Source organism: Lepidochelys kempii, chromosome 7, assembly GCF_965140265.1.
Source record: "Lepidochelys kempii isolate rLepKem1 chromosome 7, rLepKem1.hap2, whole genome shotgun sequence".
NCBI lineage: Eukaryota > Metazoa > Chordata > Testudines > Cheloniidae > Lepidochelys > Lepidochelys kempii.
This window is the reverse complement of record NC_133262.1, coordinates 62,778,996-62,796,574: the sequence shown is the minus strand read 5'-3', so window position 1 is coordinate 62,796,574 and position 17,579 is coordinate 62,778,996. Positions and strand designations below refer to the sequence as shown.

General features: G+C 42.3%; 1 protein-coding gene across 1 annotated transcript in view; it reads left to right on the top strand.

Annotated features, from left to right (window-relative positions):
- Positions 1-1,033: 1,033 nt before the first annotated feature.
- Positions 1,034-17,579, top strand: part of DUSP29 (dual specificity phosphatase 29) — a 44,614-nt gene continuing 28,068 nt past the window's right edge. Inside the window, exon 1 of the mRNA XM_073354902.1 lies at positions 1,034-1,085. The gene's annotated coding sequence lies outside the window, so the exon portion shown is untranslated. The remainder of the gene's footprint in view (positions 1,086-17,579) is intronic.

The window sequence follows — 17,579 nt, the reverse complement described above, 5'->3', positions numbered from 1 at the left end:
TTAGCTCCCCACTCCCCTAAGTTCCCTGTGCAGCAGCCGCCCAGCAGGCTACCAACTGCCGGGCAGTTCAACTGTCCCTCCCCCCACTGCCATGTGCTGCTCCTGGGAGCCTCCTGCTTGCAGTGCGGGGGGTGAGGAGGAAGAGGGGTGCTTATATCAGGGTGTCCCCCTGCCCCCTGCTCCTCCCCCCCCCCACTTACCCCATCTCCATAGAGCAGGGGGACACACAACAGGGCTCAGGATGGAGGGAGCTTGCTGGAAGCAGCTGCTGTTTCAACTTGCTGATCTACTTAAAAAGGAAATGTACTTAGAATGGGATCAGCATACTTAAAGGGGCAATGTGCATCTCTCTCTCTCTCTCTGACACACAGGGCATGTGTCCCTGTCTGCCATGCTGTCTCCCCTCCCTCCATTTGTGCTGCCTTGTAGAGTGTGAGGCTACATTAACAACAATGTTGTTGAGGGCTCAGCCAAGTGCTAGTTCATCATTTAGCAGTAAGGCATTCCCAGGGAAATATCCCACCCTCTTACTTCACCACCTCAACCAAGCTTCACAGTCATCATTGCTGTGTACAGTATTAAACTGTTTGTTTAAAACTTATACTGTGTGTGTGTATATATATATATATATATATATAGTCTTTTGTCTGGTGAAGAAAATTTCCCTGGAACCTAACCCCAGCCCCCCCGCCCCCACCATTTTACATTAATTCTTATGGGGAAATTGGCTTTGCTTAACATCGTTTTGCTTAAAGTCACATTTTTCATGAACATAACTACAATGTTAAGTGACATTAACAAAATGTATTTTGTTAATTCTGAGCTGGTTAGTGGGCCCAGCCCGACAGTGTTGCTGCAGATTATGTCACCACTGAGCAGCCATAATATAAGCAGTAGCTGGGGGGGAGGGGAAGGGGCATAGAATATTCTGTGCAAAGGTGGCAAATTCAAAACTGATAACAGAAACTATTTTTCACACTGTTAGCCTGTGGAACTCACTGTCGCAATATATCATTAAGGCTTAGCAGTATCCAAGAAAGGATTGGACGTTTTATCTAGCTAACAAGACCAACCAGAGACAAAAAGTAAGTGATTTAAAATAGTTTTGGAAGGAATATAAACGCTCTTGTTTTGGTCTTAAGCCACCTGCAATTGTTGGGGATTAGGTAGACATTTTCCCTGGGGGCAGGTTATCCTATAACCTCACACTTGAGGATTTCTTGGACCTTCCTCTCAAGTACCTAGAACTGGCTACCCTTGAAGGCAGGACCCAGGATTATATGGACCAGTATGGCAATTTTCTCATTCCCTTATAGCGCACTGGCAAGGAGCCTGAAATCTGCACTGAAGGGATAACCGACAGCAATATAATTCCTGGCTATTTACTTTGTGTTAGACTCAGTTTTGGCATTCAGGACATCACATGAGGTTACTTTGACATGAAATGTGCACTCAGCATGCCTGGACAAAACTTTTAAATTAGAGTTACATTGAAAATATCAACTTATTTTTATTTACGTTGTGCTGAGGGAATAGATTGGCCTGTGTTTCCAAAATGAAAACCTCCCTGCCCTCATGCACAGTGAGAGGAAACAGACTGTGGCAATCTCCCAATTTCTCCTCCAGAGGATTGATTAAGCACAGTGCTATGTGTCATGCTCTAGTATGTTAACTATAAGGTCATCCTAATGGTGACAACATATATTGTACTCGCAGTGCAATTCAAATGCTGCACAACAGTTATGGTCCCCTTCATTGCTTGCAGCAGTCAGTGGCATGCAGGGCATCCTGACAGAAATAGTTTATTCATTGGTCAATGTCCCCCCCACTTTTCAGGGTCCATTCACAGCAGCTCCTCTTCTGGGGCTGTCCTCCTGAACACTGACGAAGAGATAGACAAGCCTTCATTATGAAGGCCACCACACTCCTCCTGTTCCTAGCATGCTTTGTTAAGAGGAGGTGACAGGCTGTCCTCTTCCACCAGTCTGCTCTATACCATGCCCTATTCTCCAGGTAAGGACAAATCTCCCAAAGCCTGGTAACACTGGGGGAGGAGGGAGAGGAGCCATAAATGGCCCTTCTCTCAGGGCTCTAGACTTGGGGCCCCACCAAACAAAGGGGGGAGAATACCATAAATTCAGTTTATTAAAAGGCAAGGTCTTTTCTTCCTTGAGATGCCTTCTTAATCCCCAGCAAGAGCTTATTCTGTCTCAGAGTCCAGGTACTGCCTTACAAATGCAACCATCATTACTAGGTTACTTGCTGTATGCTGCAGATAGATGCAATGTACAGCCTAGACACTCTAGCCACAATCATAGAATCACAAAAAGGTAGAGCTGGAAGAGACCTCAAGTCGTCAAGTCCAGTCCTGTGCACTAAGGCATGACCTAACAAACCTGGACCATCCCTGACAGATGTTTGTTGAATCTGTTCTTAAAAACCTCCAACGATGGTGATTCCACAATCTCTCTTGGAAGGCTATTCCACAGCTTAATTACCCTTAGAGTTAAAAAGGTTTCCCTAATATCTAACCTAAATCTCCCTTGCTGCAGATTAACATTGCTTCTTGCCTTACCTTCATTGGACATGGAGAAATATTGATCATCATTCTCTTTATAAGAACAGTCTCCAAATATATTAAGGGGTATCAGGTCCCCACCTCCCACCCCAATCTTCTTTTCTCAAGACTAAACATGTTCATTAAAAAAAAATTTCCCCATAGGTCAGGTTTTCTAAACCTTTTATCATTTTTCTCATTCTCCTCTGGACTCTCTCCAATCTATCCACATCTTTCTGTACCAGCTGCTCCAAGAAGCAGTCATTTAAAGTATCGAGAAATTTTGTCTCTGCATTTCGTCCTGAGGTGACATGTACCCAGTCAATATGGGGATAATTGAAATCCCCCACTATTATTGAGTTCTTTATTTTGATAGCCTCTCTAATCTCCCTTAACATTTCATCGTCACTATCACTGTCCTGGTCAGGTGGTCGATAATAGATCCCTACTGTTATATTCTTATTAGAGCATGGAATTACTATCCATAGAGATTCAATGGAACATGTGGTTTCATATAAGATTTTTATTTCATTTGATTCTACATTTTCTTTCACATATAGTGCCACTCCCCCCACCCTGCACGACCTGTTCTGTCCTTCCCATATATTTAGTACCCCGGAATGATTGCATGCCATTGATTGTCCTCACTCCACCAGGTTTCTGTGATGCCTGTTATATCAATATCCTCCTTTAACACGAGGCACTCTAGTTCACCCATCTTATTATTTAGACTTCTAGCATTTGTGTACAAGCACTTTAAAAACTTGTCACTGTTTATTTGTCTGACCTTTTCTGATGTGTCAGATTCTTTATGTGAATGCTTCCCGTCTGTTCTGGCCCACACTTTGTCCTCTTTCATCCCCTCCTCCTGACTAAAACCTAGAGAATCTCTATCAATAGACTCTCCTCTAACAGAAGTCTCTGTCCGATCCACGTGCGCTTCTGTAGTAATCAGCTTTCCCCCATCTCTTAGTTTAAAAACTGCTCTGCAACCTTTTTAATGTGAAGTGCCAGCAGTCTGGATCCACTTTGGTTTAGGTGGAGCCCACCCTTCCTGTATAGGCTCCCCCTATCCCAAAAGTATCCCCAGTTCCTAATAAATCTAAACCCCTCCTCTCTATACTATCGTCTCATCCACGTATTGAGACTCTGAAGTTCTGCCTGCCGACCTGGCCCTGCGTGTGGAACTGGTAGCATTTCTGAGAATGCCACCATAGAGGTCCTGGATTTCAGTCTCTTTCCTGGCAGCCTAAATTGGCCTCCAGGACGTCTCTCCTACCCTTCCCTACGTCATTGGTACCTACATGTACCACAACCACCAGCTCCTCCCCAGCACTACGCATAAGTCTATCTAGACGCCTCGAGAGATCCACAACCTTCGCACCAGGCAGGCAAGTCACCATACGGTTCTCTCGGTCATCACAAACCCAGCTATCTATGACAGGTTTCAGAGTAGCAGCCGTGTTAGTCTGTATTCGCAAAAAGAAAAGGAGTACTTGTGGCACCTTAGAGACTAACCAATTTATTTGAGCATAAGCTTTCGTCAGCTACAGCTCACTTCATCGGATGCATACAGTGGAAAATGCAGTGAGGATGTTTTATACACACAGACCATGAAAAAATGGGTGTTGATCACTTCAAAAGGTTTTCTCTCCCCGCACCCCCCCTCTCCTGGTGGTAATAGCTTATCTAAAGTGATCACTCTCCTTACAATGTGTATGATAATCAAGGTGGGCCATTTCCAGCACAAATCCAGGGTTTAACAACAATGTCTGAGGAACAGTGGGGGGAGGGGGGGAGGAAAAAACAAGGGGAAACAGGTTACCTTGCACAATGACTTAGCCACTCCCAGTCTCTATTCAAGCCTAAGTTAATTATATCCAATTTGCAAATGAATTCCAATTCAGCAGTCTCTCGCTGGAGTCTGGTTTTGAAGTTTTTCTGTTGTAATATCGCATCTTTCATGTCTGTAATTGCGTGACCAGAGAGATTGAAGTGTTCTCCGACTGGTTTATGAATGTTATAATTCTTGACATCTGATTTGTGTCCATATATTCTTTTACGTAGAGACTGTCCAGTTTGACCAATGTACATGGCAGAGGGGCATTGCTGGCACGTGATGGCATATATCACATTGGTAGATGTGCAGGTGAACGAGCCTCTGATAGTGTGGCTGATGTGATTAGGCCCTGTGATGGTGTCCCCTGAATAGATATGTGGACACAGTCGGCAATGGGCTTGTTGCAAGGATAGGTTCCTGGGTTAGTGGTTCTGTTGTGTGGTATGTAGTTACTGGTGAGTATTTGCTTCAGGTTGGGGGGCTGTCTGTAGGCATGGACTGGCCTGTCTCCCAAGATTTGTGAGAGTGATGGGTCATCCTTTAGGATAGGTTGTAGATCCTTGATAATGTGTTGGAGAGGTTTTAGTTGGGGGCTGAAGGTGATGGCTAGTGGCGTTCTGTTATTTTCTTTGTTAGGCCTGTCCTGTAGTAGGTGACTTCTGGGTACTCTTCTGGCTCTGTCAATCTGTTTCTTCACTTCAGCAGGTGGGTATTGTAGTTGTAAGAATGCTTGATAGAGATCTTGTAGGTGTTTGTCTCTGTCTGAGGGGTTGGAAGGGGTACTCCTTTTCTTCCAGCTATCTATGTTTCTAATGATTGAATCTCCCATTATTAACATCTTTCTTAAAGTGTGGCATACAGAATTGGACACTGTACTCCAGCTGAGGCCTCACCAGGGCCAAATAGAATGGAACATATAAAATACCTTTGTGATAATATCAGAAGTTGACGAGAAGCTCATAAAACTATATCAGCTTTCTGTCTGTTATGTTACTTGAATAAACAATACCTATAGCTATAAACAACGTTTGGCTCATGACTGGCTGAAAAAAGCAATGTAACAAGAGAAGCTTGTCCAGTAAAAGATATTACCTCACCCACCTTGTATCTCATGTAACAAGAGAGGGAATGAGTACTTTTGTACAAGGCTTCAACAATACTAAGATTAGGAGCACTATTTGCCAGTCAGTTCCCAGCTGTAAGAAACGAATGCAGATTATTTATCTCTGAGGAGCCATTCAACTAACAGAAATCTGCATGCACCTCCTGCATGGCTCAGAAAATTAATTTTTTTTGCAGGACCTTTCATTTAATCTCCCCTTTAGAAGATTATGGGTTTGTTTGTTTTGTTTTTAATTTACACTTAAAATTATGATCATAATGATGAAATTTCCAATAAATATCTAATCAAACCATTTAACAAGTATCTAACAATGCATATATACACATTATGTTTCAACAAACACCTAGATATATTGTCTGTTAAGGAAGTTAGTCACACCTGCTTTGCCTTCGTCAGTATTTTCATTTTCTTGATTCAACACAATTTTGATTTCTACCTTCATAAAAGGCATATACCTATCATGTCTCTTATGTCACCCATTTCTCATTGGGATAATAACTTGACCCTCCTTAGAGAAAGATCTTTATTACAAGTTTCTATCATTGTGTTAGACTATTGTAATTACTGCTCTATACCCCAACCCCTTAGAGTGCCAGGAGCATGCCAGGTACACCGCAGCTCACAGGCAAGCACTGTAGGACTTCAGCAGTGAGGCCTTCTTGGTGCTAACCTTCATCCTCTCTCTCTCATCAACCTTTGAAAGAAATAACATATTAGACAACTAAAGGGCTGAATATTTTTTTAATAAAAATGAATTATTTGGTAGTGGTTACAATGGGGGAGAGAAGGAACAAATGAAAATTTAGATTGCAAGTAATGTAGAGCAGGGACTGTCTTTTTGTTATACCTATATATAGCCTATAGCATAATGATCTCTGATTGGGAATACCTCCATACAAATAATCAAGCCATGTCCTTATACATGTACAATATTGTCATACAAATTCTAGGCATCACTGTGCCTGCTTTAGTTGACTTTAATGAGTGTCAAAGGCACTCAACATTTTGTAGAGCTGGGCCATTTGTTTTTGAATGTGATGGTCTCAATCTGCAAAAATCAAAAAAGCCGTAGCTGTGCCATAGCTTATGTCTAGTTTAAAGACTGCTTGTCTGTGCAAAAGGAGACCATCTGGATTTGCTTAATGGTTAACTTTAAAAAAAAAAGTATGTATATATAAAGTTTCTTAACTTTTGCCAAAACAACTCAAAGCGTAATGGTTCCTGCATGCTATTAGCATTGCAGTGCAGCTGCAAACTTTCATTAGGATAATCTTATATAATTATATATGTAGTCTTCCCATACAATTGTTTAAAACCCTACTTCTCCAAATAACAGCATATTTTGTAATAAAAAGGAAATCTTCCAGTTAGGAGGAAAGAAATCATTTCAACCGGAACCTTATTCAAAGCTTTCATTTTTAAAATTAAATATTAAACTTTCAAAATGCCAGATTTTTCCAACTATACCTCCGGTGTGGTCTGGCCAAAATATCACGGTGGTTTTCCTCCCTCCTGTCTTCCTTAGCCCAGTTGATTTATGGGGGGAAACTGAGTGCTTCTAAGAATTTTGTCACATTTCAGCTTTTACTAAGGTACTAAGTTAAAAAAATATGCATTAAAATTGTACATTGTTGGCTGCTATTTCAAAAGAGCCTCATCTCCAAAGACATGACTGAGATCATGGCCAAAGAGTGGAGCAAACAGTGAGGCCCTCTGAGCTCAGGCAATACAACACTCACTTCCAGATGTGTAAAGACACAGAGGAGAACAATACATCCGATGAAGTGGGTATTCACCCACAAAAGCTTATGCTCCAATATGTCTGTTGGCCTATAAGGTCCACGGCATGCATCCGATGAAGTGAGCTGTAGCTCACGAAAGCTCATGCTCAAATAAATTGGTTAGTCTCTAAGGTGCCACAAGTACTCCTTTTCTTTTTACAGAACTCTTTGCCGCTAATACAGACTATGTCAACTCCATTCTTCCTCTTCCAGATCTCAAAGCCTGGACACATGGGATGTAAAGCCAGAAGTAAGAGGCAAAACTCCCAGTGACTTCAATGGGGAAATGATTTCCTTCCATGGAGCCTATGTTAAACAGATCCAGAGATTACATTTACACAGATATTAGGAACCCAATACAAGTGATAATTCATAATGTAAATTGAAGCAGATCTTAGTGGAGGTAGCATGAAAAAAAATTATTGGCATTGGGTAGGTGTATAATGTAAGATGGTAAGAGGGACCATCATCATTCTACTCTTTGGAGGTTAGGAGGCCAGCACAGCAGCTGCAGAAAGCAGTTCAAGCTAGGACTGATGGACAAAGTAAGATTAGGGTATAAAATTGCACCAATTCCTCCTTCCCTCTCTGGCCCCCCTCTCTTCCTTAGTCTTTCAATCTAGTTAATCCCCCGTCACTTAAAGAATTTAAAACAAACAAACAAAAATTACAGAACTGACAGGACATTTGCTGCAATTGCACTGTTCCCTCTGCTTATATGTTCTCTCTCTTTCCCCATATCTTTCTCTCTCTTCTCTATTTAGACTGAATGCTCGTCAAGGCAAGGACGGTCTTTTATTGTAGTTTGTACAGCGCCTAGCATAATAGGGCATCATTTATTGAGTGGGCTCCTTGACACGATCATAATAAAAATGATAAATACATTATGCAACACTTCCTATTATTAGTGTTTGGGGTACTAGAGCTGACCTGGTTAGGAATGTCAATGTGTCCAAGTACCAGCTTTTTCATGGAGAGAAAAAGTCTATGAAACGAAGTAAGACCAGAACGGAGCATTAGATCTAGCCTGACCTCCTGTATCACACAGGCCATTACCCCTGTATTGAGCCCAATAACTTGTGGTTGACTAAAGCATCTTTTCCAGCAAGGCATCCAGTCTTGATCTGAAAGCATCAAGAGATGCAAAATCCCACCATTCTCTTGATAGTTTGTTCCCCTAGTTAATCACCTTCTTGATAAAAATGTGCCTAATTTCCGGTTTGAGTTTTTTGGGCTTCAGATACCTGCATGTGACAATAAGGAAATATTGGCTACGTACAGGGCTAAATCTGTAATGATAAAGCAGGGTGTGTGGTTTAGAATGTCACTTGGACAGTCTGGCAAAGACTAGTTCAAAAGTAACTAGTGACCTGGGGTATCTCAGCTTCTGGGTTCCTAACTGGGATACTTTAAAAGGACCTGATTTTCAGAGAGTGGGTGCTCAGCACTTCCTAAAAAATAAAAATAAAAAAATCAGATTGTCCCTTAATGCTCTTTCAGTCTGAAATCACTATTCACTTCTGAAAATATTCTCCACAAAAGTTGTTGATAAAAAAATAAAACTAACAAGCACACACACAATTGGACCCCAAAATAGAACCTAGGTTTCTGGGAGTTAAAATCCACTTCCAAGCACTTATTTCAATTCTAGCGAATTGCAGCAAGAGCTTGTATTGTTCCGACAGCCAGGGAGACAAATAAATACATCTATTTCAGTTTAATGCTCTTGACCCTAAAGAAAAAAAATTATATCTCAAAACTTTGTCAGACCATCACTCTGACAGCAAAAGGGCAAATTTGCTGAGTGACAGTTTAAGAATGGAAACATTCCACCACCCATAGATTATACAGTACCCACATTACATAACCTATTCTAATGAGCACTGCTATATCACTTTACCTCCATTCCCCCATGCTGGGTTGGTCGCCAGGATAAAAATAAAATGACCAGAGCAGCAGTTTCTGTCACATGAGATATATTGCCTTCTCCCCAGAAGGGAATTAATTTTTTCTACTACCTTCTGAGGTAACTTGGAAGGCTTAGCAGGTTTCTAACATCTAAAATCTTTTGTATTTTAAAGCCAACTATCTGAATAATTGGACAAGAAGCTTAATTGCTCTATTGTATAACAACTAAGCTTGAATAACCTGCTTAGATAAAACAGGAATAGATCCATCGCCCACAACTCAAACAGAAACTATTACTGCAATAGTAACCAAAGGTGAGAGTCAACATTGTGGTCCCATTGTGCTAGGCAGTGTGCTAGATAGAAGTATGCAAAGACCCATTCCCTCCCCAAAGGGCTTTAGTAATCTAGAAAGAAGGCACAGGAAGGGTGGAGGAGAGGGATATGGGATAATGTTTTCGAAAGCACTTAAATTACTTCGGAATCTAAGGGTATGTCTACACTATGAAATTAGGTCGAATTTATAGAAGTCGTTCTTTTATAAATCATTTTTATATAGTCAATTGTGTGTGTGCACACACAAAATGCTGTAAGTGTATTAAGTCCATTAACTTGGCAAAGTGCTTCCACAGTACTGAGGCTAGCATCGACTTCCGGAGCGTTGCACTGTGGGTAGCTATCCCACAGTTCCCGCAGTCTCTGCCGCCCATTGGAATTCTGGGTTGAGATCCCAATGCCTAATGGGGCAAAAACATTGTCGCGGGTGGTTCTGGGTACATGCCGTCAGGCCCTCCCTCCTTTCATGAAAGCAACGGCAGACAATCGTTTTGCTCCTTTTTTCCTGGGTTACCTGTGCAGACACCATAGCACGGCAAGCATGGAGCCCGCTCAGCTCACTGTCACCGTACGTCTCCTGGGTGCTGGCTGACGCGGTAGTGCATAGCTACAGAGCAGCAGCTCATTGCCTTGTGGCAGCAGGATGGTGCAAAAGGCCTGATAACCATCGTCATCATGTCCTAGGTGCTCTTGGCCGCCTCGGTAAGGTCGGTCAGGAGCGCCTGGGCAGACATGGGTGCAGAGACTGAAATAGGAGTGATGCAACCAGGTCATTCTCTTTAATCCTGCCGGCAGTCGTATTGCACTGTCTTCTGGTGAGCAGCCAGGAGATGAGGATGGCTAGCAGTCCTACTGCACCATCTTCTGCCGAGCAGCCAGGAGATGAGGATGGCTAGCAGTCCTACTGCACCGTCTGCTGCCAGCCAAAGATGTAAAAGTTAGATGGAGTGGATCAAAACAAGAAATAGACCAGATTTGTTTTGGATTCATTTGCTCCCCCCCTCCCTCCCTCTGTGAAATCAAGGGTCTGTCTGCCCTGCAATCATGGGGTAGGTGACTGTAGTATGCGTAGGTTTACCCAAGATAGCTTCAGTCTAGCTAGCTAGGCTGCCAAGAGCAGCAAAGCTGAGGCAGTACTGGCTGCGGTGCCGTACAAACCCACCTGGACCCATGGCAGCTAGCCCGCACTGAACTCCTTGCTGCTGCAGCTTAAAACTAAGGATTAAAGCTAGCTCAGGAATGGCTACAACTCATGCTGCAGTGTAAACTCCGTAACTGCAATGTAAACATATCCTTCGTCTCACTGAAAAAAATATCAATGGGATGTAGGCTCCTGTCAAGGCTGACTCCCCAGTCTGGCACTTCGACTGCAGAAAGTGGGGGCCCACAAGGATTCTAAAAATTAAGATTTGCCACACCAGGCTTGTATTAAACTCCCAAGGTTACAGCTTTTCTCTGACCTTGGATTGGTAGATGCTGCCATCATCCAAGTGCAGAACCCCTTTGAGAACCCAGGAAGGCGCACTTGGGAATTCCTTCCTGTGGGGTACCCTCAAGCCCTTTCACTCCCTCTCTGGGGGGGAGCTGAGAAAGAGAAGAAAAAAAAGAGAAATCAGCTGTTACCACCAGCTAATTAAACAATTTGTGCACAAACCTCTTAAGACACAAAAATCCAATTATGTTCTTTAAAAAGGTAAATTTTATTAATAAAAAAAATACATCTGGGAACTTAGGCTTTTGCTAGATTTAAAAAAAAACAACTACAAGGACTAAGCATCAAGAATAGCTTTCTTGAGGTCTATCTTAAAGGTTACATGCAAAACAAAAGCATTTGGGGTTAGTACAGAGGAGTCCACAAGCCATAAAGAAATAAAAAGAGAGAAACCTAATCGCATCTTCCTAGACATTTCCTGATCTACTTACATATCTGGGGTTTTAGATGAGTAGTTTCTAGGTATGATACTGATGTTTTTTCATACCTGGCCCAAGTTTCTCACAGCATAACTCCACCCTGTCCCCACTCTCCAGGAGAACAACCACAGACAGACAAAAGGGGAGTCTTGTTTCAATTTTTAAAAGTTCTAGCCTTCCCATTGGCTCTTTTAGCCAGGTGCCCACTCACTTCCTTTTACCTATGCATCACAGCGAGACTTTTTAACCCTTTACAGGTAGAGCAATTAGAGAACAGCTACTAAGAGGACTTTTATAGCTATTGGCTGTCCATGAAAGGGAGCTCCCCGCCTCCTCCTTCATTTATCACAGCTCCTCACTTGGGACTTGAATGCTTTTGAAAATGGAACTTGGCTAAAATTTCCAAAAGTACCACAATCAATTCAATACAGTTTTTAATGTAATTTTCAAGGGCACTTTTTCCTGCAGAAGGATAAAGATAGGGGCTGAAGTGTGGGTTTGGGTGATGAGACAAGTTAAGTCCACAAGTCCTGTCCATCACTCCCTCTGAAATACTGACTTGCAACTATTCTGTACCTGGGTGATAAGAAGGCACTGAAGTATGGGCAGGCCCTGGCTTGGTCTTGTGCTAAGTAACATCCAACGCAATCTCTCATTATAATTTCCTGCTTGTCCCATAGCCCCCACAACACCCTTTTCCCTTTGCCCCTGCCTGTGCAGCCTGTTTGAGAGACTTTCTGACTCCTGTCCACATGGACTGGGAAGGTAGCAAGTGGAGCTGATGCTCATCTTTCCAAGCAGGGAATGGTCCTTAAGGAATTGGATATCTGCTGTGGGTGTCAGTGCTGGAGTGAGACAGAACACCTAATGAGGAAAATCTCTTTAACAAGCCAGGAGCTATTCACCACATGCACACACTTGAGAGCCTGGAGCCCTGTGTGGCTGCATGGGTCTAAGGCCACCTCTGCTCCTGTGGTCCGTTATCTTGAAGGCATAAAGCCACCAGAGGCACTGTGTCTACAAACACCTGTTAATTGCTTCTAACAAAACCATGAGTAAACTTAGCATCAGGACCAAGAGGGTAATGGAAAGGTAAAAGAGACCTTCTTGTTTATTATTATAGCCAACGTGCAGACGTCACATTATTTTACTCATGCTGTGACTGATCACAGACTATGACTAAATGGCAGGTTTAAGGTTCGGGTCACATCAGGGAATAGTTTTACAAGCAGATATAAAGATTCTCCCCATGGACTGGGTAGCACACAAGGTCAGAGTCAGCAAATCCTACCCTAAATATAGATTCTAGTTTCAAAGTCGGTAAGATTTTCTGTGTCGTCCTGCCACACTTCATAGAGCCAAGCTACCTACGGTGCCTGCCTAAACTTACAGGTAAGCCTAACCAAAATCCACTTTGAATTATGTTTCCTATGCTACCACTCTTCCTTTTAAAAACTAGCTCAGCAAGTCATGGCACGGATTGAGAGCTGGGAAATCTTCCAAGGTAACTGATGGCTTCATAAAATTGTTATAAACAAAGGCATGAAAAAGTTTAGAATCAATTTTTGGAAGAATATAGGGCCAGTTTCTCTTAAAAATCCTAGTATGAGGAGACTTATAAAAGGAAAATTAGCTAAAATAAATGTTTATGACACAAATCCCCTTTAAATCTGGGTTGAAATTAGATTAAAAAGATAGCAGAGAAAATCCAGCTTCAGTTTTACAGGTTAATTTTTTTGTGACATCCCCCTAAAATCAGATATTCCCCCACCTGAAAATTTTGTTCATTCTCTGATGATCCCTGCTCCACCAGTTTAAAATCTGACTTTTCCAATTCAGTTACAGATTTTATGAAATGAGAATGAGGTTTTAAGTTTCTTGGGCACTCAAGGTATTCAGTGGAGCCCCCAACTTAACCTGTTTTAAATTAACCAACAAAGAATGAGGGCAAAATGTATTTTTTAAAAAGGCATCAGAGGTTTAGAGATTCATTGAAATAGCTGGTTAGTTCGGAATGTACACAGCAGGAGGGTTTGGGAAATAATTACACAGAGGCTACAACTCTGTCTGGCTTGAAATTGTTTAAAGACAACTGCATAAAATGAACTATGTTACAGCCCCAAAATCCTTTAAATGTAAGGACATCTGGGTGATAAAAGAGGCTGAACAAAATGACAATTTCTGGTGAAGGTTGGAGGGGATAATAAATATGGATCATATTCTCAGGAGTTCCTTCATTTTATATAATGGGGGTATTTTAGGATTATTAGTTATGTATTTACAGCCCTTGCCTGCATTCTTTCTCGGCTCCCAGCTGAAGTAGAGGAAAACAGTTTTTATAGGGGATTCAGAGGGGTAAAAAAGTTAAGGTTTCCCCCTCCCACAGGATAGATTTTTAATAAATTCTAAATCTCAAATATTTTTTAATCAGATGTAAAAAAAAAAATAATCCCAAACACATCCCTCAGTTCCTTGCCTAACTGCTGCAGGGCTCGGTAAGTGCCAGACTCACAGAGGATGGCATAAATCTCTGAGGATGTTGGTCAAGCAAAGTGTCATGAGGACGATATAATCAGGAGCAGCATTTTTCAGCCCTCTGTACACTTAGGGAAGTAACCTAACCCAAAGGGTTTTTCTTCTTGTAATTTACGTACCGTTAGCTCTTTGTGACAAGTACAATCTTTGAACCTAGAAAGCAAAGCGCTGCTTACGTTCTCAGCCAAAAGTAGACAATGCACTCCACAGAGTCCATATGCTGAATTCTTAATTGACAGCTCTCTGCTATGTAACCACCTTCTGCTTAGCAAAATAAGATGTAGTGACATTGTTCAAAGAGGGTAAGTGCTTGTCTGCCCAGATCAGAAGTATGGACTGGTAACATCCCTACTATTAGTACTGCCTGGAAAGGAAAGTATAGAACATTAGCCAGGAATTCAGGGAACATACTACACTGCCATTCACTATTTCTAAAGAAAGAAACTTGGCTTATTTTCCCTTTAGCACTGAGAGGGTACTAGTATGTAGACAGTCATACTGCTAAATTAGATCCAGATCTGTTGCATACTCTTGAGTACACATGAGAACTTGTCATTCTGATCACTTGATCTCAGATATTTCTCTCTCTCTCTCTCTCACATGCAGTGTTCGCAGCAATTTTTTTTTCTTTGTGTAGATCTTATGTTAAGTGTAGTTAAATAAGAAACCTCAGGTTGCACATATATGGAGTTTGATAGGGCCAGGATTTCACTCAAAGTCGATGGCAAAACTTCAGCGGTTACAATTGTCTTTCATGGGGCAGGATATGCAATGAACAGGGGGAAAAAAATCAGTATTCCAATCCTCTACAGAAGAAAATACAGACATGAACGATTTATCGTAATGCTCATTTCATGCCTGGAAAAGTTTCAACAAAACTCCTGAGTTTTCTCTTCGTTTCATCATTCAGCTTAAATACAAACGGCAGTAAATAAATTCTCACCCTGGAGTGAAATCTTGATTCCATTGAAGTCAATGGGAATTTTACCACTGATTTCAGTGGGGCTGGTCCATGGGCTTTGTCCTGGCCATGAAGTCCACTAGGGACTTTGCTATTGCTATTACATGGAAGTCACCCAGACACTATGGTGATGGACAGCAATATATAATCTTAATGGACAGATGGTGCCTGTCTGCTCTCCTGAATTGTTTTGCTGTTTTCTTTCCCTCATACAGTGCTTTGAAGATCTTTACACACGCGCACACATAGACATACTAGGCATTGCCAAAACAAAAATGGAGTTACGCTGAGGCTGCAGAATCCTAAGAAGTCAAGCCAACACTTTCACACGGGGGGGAAGTAAGTTAGGCATCAGTATCCATATTTAAGTACCTAGATAAAAAGTGGCCTTGCTATCAGAGATGCTGAACAATGAAACCTGCAGGTGCTTGGAACTTCTTAAAGCACAACTTCTTTTACTAGAAACAAAACAAGTTTTAACCCAAGCTAACACTGCAGTGAAGACAAGCCCTAAGTGTCTTCACTCTTGCAAGTCAATGAGGCTATCTGTGCGAGGAAGGTGAACAGGCTCTCATTTAGGGAAAGCCTGACTAGTTCGCCGTGGACCTTCCCCAACCCGACTTCACTGACTGATTAGTCCCATCCCTACATTGCACATGATCTAGTCACTTGCTTTCTATCTGTAGACTTTGTAAAATAACTGCCAGCATGCCAGGCCTGGTCTCAGAAAGAGAAGGACCAGCTGGAAAAAGGCAGACACCATTACTGGCCTAACCTCCCGTCATGTTTCTATAGCTTGACATTTAGTCACAGAGGGGAAATTCACCTTATGCAGAGGGCTGGTACAAGGGAGTGCATTTGTGGGATGAGCCATTACACTTTGAAGAAGAGGTGCTCTAATCTTATCTCTATACCACACTCCCTCATTGATCAATTCTTCATAAAAATGTGCCAACCCCCCCCGCCCCCCGCCCTCCCCCTTCAGCCTGTAGTAAGGTGGAGGAAATAAAATAATGTACAATAAGCATGTTTTATATTACTGTAGCACCTAGCAACCCTAGTCATGGACCTGTTCTACAAACACAAGACAAAAAGACAATCCTAATAATCAAAGTGCCTTACAAACAATCAAGTCTCCTAACACTCTTGTGAAGTGGGCAAGACTTAACCACATTTTACAGCTATGAAGAGAGTCAGACAGCTTAGCTGCTAGTAGCAAAACCAGAATTAGAACTCAGGAGTGTAAGTTCACGGTCCTGAGCTCTGACCACTAGACCAAGAAACATTCTTCTTTACAGGCCACAAGCATCATATGGGAGGTTCTGGTGTCCACTACATCTATTACATGTGACTGTAAAAGTCACCCACCTTTACTGCTTTGAGCCAATGACTCTTTAGCCTTTAGAAAACTGTTGCTAATAGAGACTGGAGTTGTGTCTACACAACAGGGTTATGACACAGCATCTTAGCTATGCTGCTATAGTCGCTGTCGCATAGACATGGCCTAATTGGGGACAATGGCAGGAATTCTTGCTGTTTAGCCAGGGATTGGGAAGCTGAAATGGTTGCATGCCTGTGGACCCTTAAAGCGACTAAGGAACTAGTTAGAATAGAAGGGCAGATGGGAAAGAAGATTTCTTTGCAGCTAGGGAGGCAGTGTGGGGTAGTAGGTAAAGCATTGGAATATGAGTCGGGAGATTTGGGAACTATTTTTGGCTCTGCCACTGGACTGCTGTGTGATCATCATTTCCCCACTCCATGCCTCAGTTTCCCTCCCGCCTTTTGTCTCGTTAGATTTTAATTTCTTTGGGACAATGATCATTTCTCTCTGCGTGTTTGTACAGCACCCAGCACAATTGGTCTCTGGTCTCAGCTGGGGCCTCTAGACTCTTTCACACAGATAACACAGGCAGAACTGGCAACAAGGGGTATGTCAGACTTGAGTAGTCTTGAGAGGGCTTTGTAGCTATCTAAGGGCAAAGAAGAGGAATCATCTGCACAGGGACAGGGTTGGTTGAGATTCTTGCAGGGAGCAGAGGACACATTCTCTTTTTTCCTTGCATCAGTCCTTTTCTCTCTACAATAGATGTCTGGACATAAATCTCACTGAGCAAAGTTGTCTGGTGTCTTGGCATGCAGCAGTAAGATTTATACAGCATGTCAAGCCAAAATATTTAGAAACAATAATACTTTGCATTTACAAAATGCCTTGTATCCATGGACCTTACAGTGCTTTAGAAACCTTCAGCAGGGCACGTAAAACAAGAGTGGGGTATCTACACGTCATTACTGGAGATCACAAATCTACAACTTTCACATGCAGATCTGAGCGCCAGAGTTCAGGGATGTTTTGTTCCCCTTTATACATGGGCCATCTGACACACACAGAGGTTAAGGGTATCATTTCCAAGAAAGGCCTCTAATTTTGGGACACCCATGACCTGATTTTCAGAGGTGCTGAGCACCCACAATTCAGTGGGAGCTGTACCTGCTTGGCACCTCTGAAAATCAGGTCACGGGTGTCTCAAATTGGATACCCAAAGTGAATACCCAGAGTGGACACTTGTGGAAATTTTGGCCTTTGGGACTAGCTCAAGGCCACACAAGTGAGTGAGGTGCCGACACAAG